The sequence below is a fragment of the Haemaphysalis longicornis genome, unplaced genomic scaffold, assembly GCF_048455015.1.
Source record: "Haemaphysalis longicornis isolate Haplotype H1 unplaced genomic scaffold, Haemaphysalis longicornis Haplotype H1 scaffold_207, whole genome shotgun sequence".
Lineage (NCBI taxonomy): Eukaryota > Metazoa > Arthropoda > Arachnida > Ixodida > Ixodidae > Haemaphysalis > Haemaphysalis longicornis.
The window spans coordinates 79,462-93,584 of record NW_027526298.1 but is presented as its reverse complement, the minus strand read 5'-3'; the positions used below and the strand labels follow the sequence as shown (position 1 = coordinate 93,584).

The 14,123-nt window shown below is 47.4% G+C and overlaps 1 pseudogene; it reads left to right on the top strand.

Moving 5' to 3' along the window:
* The first annotated feature begins 11,912 nt into the window (after positions 1-11,912).
* Positions 11,913-14,123, top strand: LOC144172443 (uncharacterized; annotated as a pseudogene).

Below are 14,123 nucleotides of genomic sequence, written 5' to 3'. Positions count from 1 at the left end.
TAAGTTCGGTGTTGTTCATTAGCGCTTTCGTAAATTGAATTGTGTCCGGGTACTGGGGTGGTCTTATAAATTGCTAGCTTTTCCCAGATATTATACTAAATAGTAAGTTACTTCGTTGCAATGAACGGTTCTGGAGGTGATAACACTTCTGTCACTCGGCTGTGCTGGAAGCACTGTATTTAAATTTAAATTATGAGTTGCTTTGGTTCTCCTGGACAGAAAATAGGCGATTATATACGTTTTCTGTTTGAATTCAGGCCAGCTTTTGAAACAGCACTCACGGCAATATTTTGTAGCTTGCATAAAAATGGTACTAGACGTCCGAAAGTGATCCGGCAGCAACATCCACAAATAATTTTTAACAAGTTGTTATAAACAGTATCATAAAACATTATGATGTACTGTGTTCGTGCGAACTCCTAACTAGTGTATTTGTAAGGTGGGGTGAAAACATTTATTGAACTCGTTTGTTGGTCGAAGAGCGGTTTCGGTGAGTCGGGTCCTCAGTCCAGGACTCCAATGGCGGATGCTATCCGGCAGGTCCGCTTGATCAGCCGTTGCTGGTCTTGCGGGGCAGTGCTGGACAGAGCAGCCTCCCAAGAGGAGAGAATGGGAAAACTGCAGTAACTATAGTAAGAGTGGCGTTACACCACGTCCAAATGCTTTCAATGACTAGCATTTAATCCAAGCCTGTACACATCACTGAGAAACTGCAAGCTTTTATCGTGACCCCCAGTCCAGGACATGGAGAGTAATGTGTCAGACCAACGGGGTCACGGGTATTCCAACTGTTCCTTCAATTCTTCACCTTCGCACGTCAAAAATAAAAACATGCAAATAAGTTCTCACCTGCAACCGTCATCGATTTACCTACATAGGCTTTGTGTATACCTTTTTCAGAGTTCAGAAGGTGGGCATTATATTAATTGCCACGGAACTAAGACATGCCACTTTTACAGCCGCTTTTGTGTACATGCCTGCAAGTGTGCATGCACACATGCGGGGGAGTCCGAATAGGCTTTGATACAACAAAAAATGCACCAATAAAGCAAATTTATTGTATTTGTGTAATGTGTGTTATGCAAGAATACATGCAATGAACCCACGTAATTACAAGTCCCCAGTATCTTATCAAGCACGAGACCAGTCAGTTTGCTAAGAAAAAAATGTAAGTGTACAAGTATATATTCAAGCCACAAATAATAACAGGCCCGAGGCACCGGTAAGTCTGTTAAGAGGAGGAGGAGATAGCCTTTATTGTGGCAGGAAGACTCTACGTCAAGTGGGGGAAGGGGAAGTAGAAGGTGGGGGTTTGTAACTTGGGACATAAAAAAAGAAATTTAATTGTACTGCACGGTTGAACCCCGCGATAACGAAATCCCGCCAGTACAAAATTCCCGCAGCAACGAAATATTTTCAGATCCCTGGCGAATGTTCCATAGAAGCCCATGTATTTCATATCTCGCAGCAAGAAAATGTTTTTAGAAAGCGATCCTGGGTTATAATTCGCTGAGGTCTGGTCGGCATTTTATCTACCCATTTGAGGCTAGCAGTGTCCGAAAAGGGCTCAAATGCATTTTTTTCGGCCTCAAAGCGCATAAACTTCTGCCACATTGTGCTTGCATGGCCACCACCATACAAGAGAGAGGGCATACAGGGGCAGTCACTTTTTGCCATGGAAGAAAGAAATATTAGGAGGGAGCATGACGTCAGGCGGCCCAGCTTTCGCAAGCCAACCTCCTCTGATGCCGCTTTCTCCTCTCCTCGGGATCCTCCCGCGCAATGCATCATTGAAGATCCACCACTCTCAGGCCCGCGGTAGCAGTTATTGGTTCCAGCTGGCTGCTTGTCATGGCTGCCTATGGAGTTCGCATTCATGGTTTGCATTGGTCTACTTTTGCTGCGGCGATTGCGATTCTGGTTTAGTTGGGAGTTATGTGCCACCATCCCTTCACATCACAGCTGCGCAACGATAGTGCCCCATCAGCTGAGAGTTGTCTGGAAGCGCGAAAAGATTTGGTTTCGCCAGCGTGCATTCTGGCATAGCTTGGCTTACCTGTGCTGGGAGCTCGCATACGCGTGGTACGCGTGCTGTGCGCGGTTGTGGAACATTTGTGGTGCGTTTTTATCTCATTCAATGCATTGCACAAAAAAAATCACTGAAACAGTGATTTTAAAGGTGCGTGCGCTAATAAAGTTATTGCGAGTGGTACCTTTAGTAAGGTGACAGGACCAGCCGGGCGGCGGTTTGAGTCGGACCGGCCATGGCGAGTACCAGACAGCCTGTGATATTGAAAAAAAAAAGAAAAGGTTCATTGCCTAGAAGAGAGCCTGCATTGCAGCTAAAAATGATCGCTAGTGGATCCGGTAAACATTAAATAGCAATAGCTTATTGTGCTTCTCAAGGCCATGTTTTGTTCTTTATTCGGTGTAACGATAAATACACTGCACAGAATCGATTGCGGTAAATTTTTTAAGTTTAGTACGTACAGTGATGAACAAATAAAGCGCGATTACGAAAATCACGATCACGATCCTTATTTTTTTCTGTGTTCGGGGCCTAAATTTTGCTGTGTTCAAGAGAATAGTTGCTTTTTCCAGATTAGCGTAAATTTTTCATTGCACACAAAAGAACAAACAGACCCGTCACCTGTATAGCAAAATATTCAACACAATACAGTCCAATAGCGTCCAGCTGTTGCAAAGGGCATTGATCCCGAACGAACGTGTGAATTAAAAGGGCTCCTTATCCGTACACCAACAGCCTGGGTATACAAACTTAATGTTGAAAAAATACATCACGTTCACAGATGTATTTCTAAAAAAAAACATTGTGAGCAACACTTCTGAAGCAAGAAAACAGCATGAAAATGATTATAAAGTTACAAACTTCGATCACAAACAGAAGGGCTACAATGGAAATGTTAGCAGTAGGCGAGGGAGGCACAAGAGTGAGGGCAAAATAAAGCCATCTTCAATAATCAAAGGGCATTTATTACAAGGCCCTATAACTCTAAGCAGAACCATTCTCATTTTCTAAATTTTGTCCATCTAGGCTAGCTTACTGTGACCTCGGCAATTTTGATGTATATATAGTTGGTTGTGGTTGTCTGTAGAGCTCCACTTTACTTTGATACCTGTAATTTTATCAAAATAATTCTCTGCACGTATTGTATGTGTATGTACAAGCACGAGTAAACATTTAGCAGATAAAACACTTGCAAAAACATTCTGTACAATCAAGTAGTAAAGGTTTCGTTCGTTGTTTCTTGGTTTGATGCGTTGATGTTGTGGCGTGTAGAAGTCTTGCGATGGTCTGCGTTGGTGCCTGACGGTTGCGGCACTGATGACACGACGATGAGAGTTGTTGAGGGTTTTTAAACTGTATATTTGAGTGAAAGACATCTACAGGATATTTACAGGCTGAAGTCGACAGAGTAAGAAATAAAGTAGGGTTCTTGGTCAGCTAAGACTTTGTGCACGCGGCACCCCCGTCAGCGACGGACCCTGACCTACGACTGCCCAAGTGGTGAGATCCTCCCTAGCCTGACCTGGCTAGCCCGGCAATACGCCGGCCGTGCTTAGCACATTAAAGCCTTGAGGATTCGACCCCGAGACCTCGTGTCTCGTGGTTTGAATGGGTCACTTAGTCTCCTCCCCCGATACACAGGCCAATCACATCCCCTGGCGATCTGACCGGTCGGGTTACCACATCCGGGTTTAAACTGCGGTGGGCAACGCACCCCGTAACCCTGAAACATCGGTCACCCTCTCTCATAACAGAAAGAAAGAAAATATCAAAAGGAAATAAAACAACTACAGCAAGCATTCAGAAACCCGCGGAAATACGTGCAAGCGCCAGGGACAATTAAGCTTCTACGCACGCGGCCCGTGTCTCCTGTTCCCGCGATTCTCGTCCAAGACCGGACAGCCACTCCACACCAACTGGGATCCATAACCGTCCATCTTAAGGAAAGGCGGCGTGCCTCCACGAGAGTGTCCGCCATTGACAGGCGATGCCCAGTTAATTGGACCGTGCGCCAGAATCAGAGCTTAGGGGCAACAGGACACGGCGACCGGCGCAGGCGTCGCATTTCCCGCGCCCATCCCGGGCCGCTACACGAGCACCCTCGCACACCTTCACTCCGCACGCGCACGGGCCAACAAAGGGAGCACTTTCCCATAAATTGACTGCCGTCCAACCCCCGTTGACAGCTCTAAGCTCCCCTGTCTCCGGCAGCGCGAGGGACCGAATGGTTTTGCAACCGGCTAAACGAAAACGCAGTGGGCACAGAGCCAGCTGCCACCAAGCTCGCGGAATTCCCTTCAAGCCGCCGGACTGCGAACGTTTTCCCACAGCTGCACCCTGCGGCATTTAACTTGCATGCACACTCTGTGAGGCTTGCTGAGTCAATTATTAGTGCGACAACATTGTTATGGAAAATGTGGTATGGACATGTACACCGGATTTGTATGGGAATGCAGTAAGTCGGGTGCCCAACAATGTTCTCCAATAATACTGCAACAGAGAGATATACCAATGATATCGAACGCATACCACGATAATGCACACGCTGCCCAGTGAGCACGATGAAACGTTGTAACCTTTCATTACACATACTTCTAGCACAGAACCTTACTCTAAAGGGGTGTTCCCTCTCTGGTGGTGCAGGTTAAAGTTGGTGGTTTTATTATGAGGGGAACAATTTGGAGTGCTTTAATCCGATAGGTACATCCTAGTCCACAGTTAAACGCGTACTGACACCAAAGGTCAATTTTTAATATGGTTTGCTTCATGGAGGTGCCAGAATGCTGTACTCCAAATTATAGGCACCAAGCAATGGTTGTAACAAAGTTTCAATCAGAAGTTTTGCGGCATTTTAAAGAGACTGCGAAGTAGAGGCTCACCTACTGTGTGACGTCAACTATGCCTCGGGAGGTCAACTATGCCTAGGGAGGTGCGTGAGGTAAAAAGATGCCAACAGGTCATATACGGTACTGCAGGTCATATACTGTAATGCCCCCACTACCCCATTTTAGACGTGACGAATGCAGCTGGACTACTCTTTAATTGAACTCGGGGGCAGCGTTGTGTAGGTGGCCAAGTAAAAATGCATTAGATGCTTTTGAAGCCTATAACAATGCCAAGACTGGCTTCTTGGCAGCAACATGTGGTGTCAATTAAGCCACAGAAGGCTCACTCCTTCCTGCTCTTGCACTTTCAGCTGCCAAAAGCAAAACCGATGCCATGAATGGCACTGTCAGTTCATAATTAGTCTCATTTGAGCAAAAAAACCAAATTTGGTGTCAGTACTCGTTTGAAGCTGGCTGTGGTTGGTAAATTTATTGACGTTTAAACTGCGTCAACTTTGTGTGTTTTTGCCAAATCCTTTCCCGGTGAAGGCGCTCTGTAGTTGTTTTGACAAGATGACGCAGCCTCACATCCAAATACTTCTCCACGATTGCTCTTACGAGATGAGATGAATGGCTCTCCAATGGATGATTTTCAAGCATGTGCTGATCCAGTGCTTTGAAAAAGTCCTTGCCGACAAACGCTGTCAAAGTGTTAGCAACAACTTTGGCTACAAACCCCTTAGATGGGAAAGAATAGCACACCAAAGCCCCGCGAAGCTCTGCTTCAGTCTGTTTGCAAATGGTAAGCACGTCACTAGAGGCACAAATGAGCCTGCCACGTGTTTTGCGCCGAATCAGTGAGTGTGCAGGCATAGGAGGAGCGGTGGAAACCTTCAGTGCGGAAGAGCATTCACTGCACTTCAGGCGCAGCAACAGGCTTCGAGCTACAAATCCAGATATATGTGCTATGATTGAAACGCCAAGGTCGGAAATTTTGCCTGGTTCTTCATTGTACGCATGGTCTAGAACGATATCAGGGCCGTCTTCGACAAATGGGTCACCCTCATCGGGATCTCTGTGCTGTCGTCAAATTAGTAACATAATTGAGGCAGGCCTTTTGCCAGAGCTACTCGCAAAAATTATCTGTATATGCTCCAAAGGCAAGCAGTTGCCACGATCAACATCTTTTACTTCATTGTGGATGATGAGGTGCCTGAAGTCCGCTTCAAATTGTTTTGCTGTTGGATTGTCGTTGCAGCAACCAAACGATCGAATTGCACCGAAAAACAGCTCCAAGTGGTCCTGGCATGGTTTTGATGTTTGTAGATACACAAGGAGCTGGTTGTCTCTTACCAGGTAATTGTACATGCGAACAATGGTGTCCATGCACGCAACAAAGCCAAGGAAGCCTGTTTTCCTATTGGTTTCAGTCGTCAGCCTACCTTCTGGAGATTCTCTCAGAGAGCAAAAGTAGGCCTTCAGCTCTTCAAGATGCGTGGTGGCACGAGCCTCATTTACTGCACAGAGCGGTTTCTTCCACTCTTTTTGACCCATGTTTCTAGAATTTAGTATGTCGAATACATCATTTACATGCCTGATGAATTCTTCTGTGGGTGCAGAATTTCAAAATTTCCAAAGTTTTCGTGCTCTGCACTCGCCACGGCTACTGACTGGCTGAACGTTTGAGCTGCCAGTAAGAGCTTCATAGGTTGGTTTTTCCGGTTAACACGTGCCTGCCTCAACTTATTTGCCAAGTGCAATCCCTCGGAGTATTGCACCTCGTGGAGCTCTTGAATACGTTTCCACACGATTAGTTCGCCTGCCGAATTTACAATAGTCTTTTTGTCACACAAGGTGTTCCAGAGGAGCTTTAGCATGTGACAGGGGTCCAAAAGGGCGAAGATGGGCTTCTTTGTGACTGGGTGTGGAAAAGAGGCATCCAGCTCGGCCAAGGCTAGCTTGCAGCCGAGGCTGCGCAACATAGAGAGATTTGAGGCTGCACCGTCGCAAGTGATACCAACAATGTGTGCGCCTTTTTCATGGGCAAGGCTGACAGCTTGCAGCACCAAAGTGCATCTTTGTTCCCCACCGATTCCATCAACAAAAAAGTAACCAATCGGCAGCTTCCATCTGCCATTGATTGCGACGAGCATCAAGAAAAATGCATCTTTGGCAATCGGGAAACTGTCGTCACTTGCCTTTGTCCCCACGTCTGCATACCCATGGAATTTTCCCCATCCCATTCTACGTCCCTCATTGCCATTCCGTCTACCACCAAATTGAAAAGTGTAGAGTAGCCCATCCTCGAATTTTTCTGTACTTTCATTTCCAATGCTGTCAACGCCTCTTTTGCAAAGCTAGCAGCGCCATCGACTGATTGGTACCACTTGCTTAGTGTCTTTGGATGGGGTAGGCACGTGTGGAAGGCAGCTCGCACATATCTATATGCCCGCGGCGAATAGAAATGCAACGTCAAGGCAAATGCCCTCAGTTCTGGTGGATATGTTGTTTGGTGTGGGACACCCGACTTTCTGGCCAACTGCCGCATTGGAAGGTCCTTCCTCGACCCGCCAAGACTCTGAGGGGTTGCTACATCTTCACCTGGCAGGATTCGATTTTCCGAAAAATCCTTCATAACGTCCTGAAGATGTGCTACCTTCTGAGCAAGACGACGTCGAGACTGCTGCAGAGTTTTTATCTTTCTTTTTGCTCGCTGTCTGCAAATTTGCGTAGCGCCTAACTTCGCTTCTCAAAAATGCCTTTTCCGGAGTGTCCTCCATGGCCGGCAGCTGCAAAATGAAAACGAACTACGCATTTGCATTTTCAACAATTACATAAGTGTGGGTGAAATTCTGACCTTTAACGTACCGTATTTATTCGAATCTAGGCCGGCCCCGATTCTAAGCCCTCCTAACTAAAGTTTGGCTTTGGGCTAGTTGGTTCATATTTAACAGCCCTAGTTCATGGTTTAACAGCTGTTTATGGTTTAACAGCTAGTTTAACAGCTGGTTCATGTTTCACAGCGCTAGTGTCTGTGTCTTCTTCTTCGCTGTCCTCGTTTAAAGCGCTGTTTCCCAGTCTAAGCTGACCCCCGAAAGTCCGAAGCCACGAAGAAAAAAAAACTTACCTCGAATGTACGCCGAACATAAAGGCGAGCTCAGCGTTCACAAAAAGAAAATACGTTTATTGAACATGAAGATGCGGTTCTGGAACTCAATCAGTTTCTCTTCAAAATCACCGGGCAACTTCTGGGCGATTGAGGGGCCACGACGGACGCTAAAGCCGAAGCGCTTCAGGAATTTCTGTAGCCAGCCCCGACTGGCTTTGAAGTGTGCCCGCGATAAGCCTCGTTCCCTTGAAAGCTCCCTTGCTTTTGCCTGCCGTCGTCACTGGAAGGGCAGCTACTCGCTGCGTCCGAACGAAGTCAGCTAATGCCATCTCCATTTCGTGGTGACGGCCTTCTCGTGGTCCGGTGAATGTCATCCTCGTTGCGGCGCACGCAAATATCCTCTCCTGTTGCGTCCTCCAACAGCGGACATTTTTTTCATCCACGCCGAAGTCCCGCCCGGCTTGAACGTTCGACGACAACTCCGCGCCTAAAACAACTTTTCTTTTAAAAGTAGCACTATAGTGGCCCCGCTTGTTGCCTTGTCAGATTGGACTGGTGTCTCAATAGCCTTCACTATGTGTCCATCATCATGTCAGTAACGGCAACCCCAGGCAACTTCCTCCAAGAGCCCGAAGCCTCTCGAGTGCTTTTTGTTTTGGTGTGCCGGCCCTACCCGGGCAAGGGGGGGGGCGATGAGCTAATCAGAATCCCGGGGGAGTTCTGCTCGCCACACGCCCCGTCGTCTTCTTGTTGTGCCTAGTAGAGGACAGTGAGACGTGAGTCTGCAACGGAAAAGATGGTATTAGGGCTGCACCACTTGCGGGTAAATTCAAACTTGTTCAATGTCTGCTGCTCCCTCCGCAGGTGCAGCCACAGCTCCGGGCATACTCGCTCCCTCAGGGCCTCCACCGCTGGAGTTTCACCTCCGTGGGCTGCTAGGCACCGGGCTCGCCATACCTGGTAAGAAATCTCAACCGGGCAGAGCACAAACTGTTTAGAAGCCTCTCTAGGTAGGGGGTTCAGGTAGCGTACTGATCTATATTCAATTTCCCGCAAGCCGAAGAGGTCGGCTAAGCGGGAAAGCAGGGTTCGAGGGAAGCGGCAGGAGTGGAAGGTATGTGGGGTGTCCTCCAAGATGTTGCACAGTGGACACACCCGGCGGCGGCAGCATTGCGCCTGAATGCGCTGCTGCGAAAGGGGCGAGCCCCTCGCGCAAACAGGTACACAAACGAGGCGCGGCGGCTATCGAGAGAAGCAGCGGTTATGGTGGACCAGGATGGTTTAGCGGAAGAGAGTTCATACTGGGAAGGCTGGGGGTCAGGGCTTCCACCAGGTCCTTCAGGGGAGTGCCAAGCAGGTCAAACCCTGGCTGCACGCAGAGCAAAGCCTCCAGAGTCCGTGCGGCATCCCCATAGAACGGCATTGGTGACCCTGCCCTGGCAATACTATTGGATAAGGTGCTTTGAGAAAAAGCTTTGAGTCGGGTACTGAGGAAGAAAGTCGTGAAAAGCTTGGTGAGGGCGACATCGCAGTTGATGGCCATCTGCGTCCAGAGAATGTGGAGTGCAGTGGCCATGACTTGGGAATTCCCAAACCTCCTGTTGTAGAAAACCAGGAGACAAAGGGCCGGGACGTGCAGAGGGAACCATGAATTCTATTTACATACTGATGATAATGTCAGCATGCACGGGAATCGGGGAACTTCTTCTTTCTCAACATCCTCCCCACCCCTACAGAGTGAGTAAACTAGTTGTCCTATCCCTGTAGTCCGCTTCACTGGCATGGTCACTTTCTAAGTTCGTCTAGTTCCATTAGGGGACAGCTTAATCTTCCAACAATGCTTGTAGCGTCGTTGGCGCTTCCGGTGGGCAGACTTGTGTATGGATACGGACTTGTAGACAGAAACAACAGCTTGTTTGATGAAAGCACGTTTCACATGCGGGTCGACAATTTTCTTGGGAATCACTTGAAACAATAATGACGCTTGCGTGTATTGTACCTGGCTGGTTCAGTGTTTTTTTCTGGTCTAGTGTGTTTGCGAAACCGATGAGTTTTTCGTCGCTTCCGAGAGTGCGTCTTTTTGGTGCGCTTAATACAGGACTTCGGTTGTCTTCTAAGTTTTTTCTCTTCGTACATTTTAAAATGGTCGATGCGCTTCCTTGGTTGAATGGTCGAACTAGCCGAGCGCCTGTGAAAAGCTCTGGTTGATGCACGTTTCTTTTGAGGAGGACAAATGTATTGAGATTGCTTGCTCAAGCCTCTCTTTGCGGTTGCCTTGCTTGTAGCATGTGCGGGCAGAAGCACGTTGCAGTTTGTGTCCCTTAGGAGCTGCTTAAGTCCGAGGACTAGTGAAGGTGGCTCACATTCGGGTTGTTTAGTGACGTTTGGAGTTTTCTCTGAAAGCTGCTGCTGACAATTGGGTTCGGGCTCTTTACGACAGAAGAGTCGGCGATGCAGGGTAATACATCTACAGTAGGCTGCGATTCTGGTTTGAGTCCTTGGTTTACAGCGCATTGTAGTCTGGTTTTGGTATCGATTATAATCTCTTCCCATTCAAAGGGTGTGGTATATTCTTCCTCGAGACATTCGGGGGCTACGTACGGCTCAAGCTCTTTGTCTAACAGTTTCAGCTTCGCTTCGTGTTTTTGGAGTCGGTGAAGCAAATAAAAAAAAGTTCCTGCGTTTTTGCAGGAACTAGACTAGAGTCAGACGAGTCAAGCTCAACAGGGTCTTCTTTCCCCGCTGATTTTGCCAAGCCTGTTCCCTTGGCTGTGGTTTCGCTAGATAGAAGTTGGGACAGTGAGTAAATAAGGCAAAGCTGCCTCGACCGGTACCACACGAAGTACAACCGGTTTAAAAAATAAAAAAGAGAAAGAGAAAAAAGCGGAGAAAATAATTGGAAATAAAAATTAAAGAGGGGAAAAAAATCGAAAGAGAACAGAAAGATACAATCTACTTCTGCGGAAACGCACAACCCCATGGCGGGGCAAGGAAAAACAGCGGCATTTATTAGCATCATAAAAAGAGTGTTAAGTGTGCACCGCAAGTGCAGGTCCGAATTAAGCCAATTATAATAAAATTATTGCACTTTTCAGATGTTGGGAAAACTATCCCAACCCCTGGGAGGAAAAACCGTGCCTATCACTCCTGGCTGGGTTACAAAACCTCCCAGGGTGATGGGACTGGTCTCGACCTCTTCTGACCAGTTTAATTAAGGGGCCGAATACTTTGAGGTCTTGTTTTGACGTCCTGATGTGGCAGAGGGCTCCTCCCGGTCTTGTTCTTGTTCTGTGTTCAGGCCGTTGGGTTGTTTGTTGTAGGCTTCGAGTTCCTTGTTGCAGAGTTGTTAGTTGGCTGCTGATCCTGCACCTGCGCATTGCCTCTAAGGAGAACCCTTTTAAACACCCCCCCTTCCATCCCAGTGCTTAAGTTCTCCAATGTAGAGCCGATTCTTGGATCCTTACGTGGTTGACAGTGTTACCCCAAAGGCTTTTGCACACCCAACACCCACAGAAACCAAAAAACAAAAACTAGACCAAACAAAAATAGCGAAACAGAAAGAAAAAAATACGTTAAAAAAGTTAAGGAAAATAAAATACTGATATTGAGATATCGCGGTTAATAATAAGATACACCTCTAAAGAGAAGAAAACACACACGCATATATCTACTAAAATAAAAACAAGAACTAATACCCCTGTCACCCGCGCCAACCTAATGTCATTTTAGACGAATGAGATTCGTTTCAAATGACATTCGTTTTCTGCATAGGTGCTACACGAACAAACCAAATGTCATTCACGTGTGATGTCAATGGCAGTCGGTAGTATACTTGGCGCACTCGAAATTGCATGGAATGATGATGTAATCCAGATAAGCGTTTATACTATGAGAAAAAGTATTTAAAATGTTTTAGCATGCGTTATGCGCACTCTTTTTAGGCCGTAATTTGTTGCAGTAAGTCATACAAAGCCAAGACAAATAACAAGCAGATCCGCCATGATCCATACTGCAATTTGTCCACAAACATGGCGGCGCGCGGAGACGACGCCGCGATGAGCGACGTGAAAAAGGCTGTCGCCACAGCTTTGTGCATGCGAGCTAAGCGTATCAGCGGCCATATAGAGTTGCAACGAGATCTAGCACGACCACAAAGTTCGACTCTTCACGAAGGCGCCACGAAAAGTCACGAAGATCAACTAGCGGCGACTTCCTTAGCACTTGCTGCAGCCGTTTGTGAAACGTCAAATGTCATTTTCTGGGAACGGTGGTCCTACCCGAGAAATGAAAATTGGTTCGAGGATACTCTGCCGAACTTGGGGGAAGCAAACTTCAAGCAGGCGTTCCGCGTATCACAGACAACGTTCCGCTACATAGTGGAGTCTTGCCGGCCAGTGCTGCAGCGCCAAGACACGACCATGAGGAAGGCAATTTCGGCAGAAAAGAGAGTGGCGATCGGTCTGTACAAACTGTGTTCGACCGCAGAAGACCGTACCGTCGCTCATCTCTTCGGACAGGGGCGGTGAACTGTGAACACCATTTTTCGGCAGTTTGTTCGTGCCGTGATTGAAATGCTCGAGGCAGAATGGATCCGCATGGTTTCCCGCAAGGACATGGCTGCACACTTGCGGGAGTTCTTTGCTGTCACCGGCTTCCCTCACACACTCGGCGCCATGGACGGCTGCCATTTCCCGATTTCGCCGCCTAAAGAACACGCAACTGACTACCACAACTATAAGGGATGGTAGGTTGCTCTACATGTTTTCGCAGGCTATGCAGTACTAATCAGCAGGACGCAAGCAGAGAATTTCCAATTGCCTAGCTTTGTACCATAATGTTACCTGTGCTCACCTGCAGCAAAATATTGGTCTCCACTAACATGTACTTACTAAGCTCGTTTATGTTAACTTTTTTCCAATTGATATACCTTTTCTTAACATGTAGCAGCTCTCGCCAAACAAAGCACTGAAAAAGTGTGGTGTGTTGTGTTGCTGCTAAAGTTTTTTTTCTATAAACATTAATTACTAGTGTATATGTGTTCTCAAAGAGGACGGTTTCATTTCAAATTGTGATTCGTGTGTGACATGATAATTTACCAGCCCATTTTCTTTTCTCATGCAGGTTCAGCATGATACTGCTGGAAGTGGTCGACCACAAGTACCGTTTCCAGTACATAAATGTCGGTAGCCCCGGGAGGTGTCACGACGCCCATGTGTACGGACGTTCGAAGTTCTGTGAAACAGTCGAAAGCGATGGCTTCCAGCGTCCACTCGCCCTGATTGAGGGAACCCACGTTCCGCCCATCATACTGTGCGACCAAGCGTTCCCCTTGATGCCAAACCTGGTGAAGCCGTTTGCAAGAGCCACAAGTGGAACACGGGAGGGAGTTTTCAACTACAACTTGTCGCGGACCAGACGAGTGGTGGAGAACGCCTTCGGACGGCTGAAGGCACGCTTCAGATTTGTTATGAAGAGAATGGAGTGCAAGCTCCCAAATACAAAACGAGCAATCAAGGCTGCGTGCATTTTGCACAACATCTGCGAGGACTTGGGCGACACCGTGGAACAGCAGTGGGAGCAAGAGGCACGTGCCATCGACACACTCTGCCAACCGACACACAGCACTGGCGTGTGCGGACAGCGAGGCCCAGAAGTTCGTGCTGCACTAGCAGATTACTTTTGGAAAAGAGCCCACAGGGCTTCATAAGGCAGGAACGCAACATGTCCGCCCTACCCCTGTAGGTTTGTAGACATGCACTGTGTGTATGGCCCTTGGGCGAAACTTGAATCTTCTTTAAAGGCTACGTCACGGATGTACAGTTTAACCCTGTTACAGTGCACAAGACAATGCATGGTGCTATAATAAAGTGTGTAAATGTGTCTTTATACCAGGCTGTCATGTGGCATATTTTGAATCCCTATTATATAGTATTAAATATTTTGTCTTCAGGCTGCATACACTGGCACACAGGATGCGAAAAACGTGCAGTCACTGACCTGATCATCGGATAACAAGACAAGCAGTTGTAAGCACAGTTGGACACGTTTAGCCTTCGCAAAGCGTTTATTTGCAAAACTTTTCAAGCGCAGCAATGAAGCGCTCCTCTCTCTCAGCAGCTTTTTCTTGCAGTGCGACCAGCCGTTCACGCTGCTCGATTTC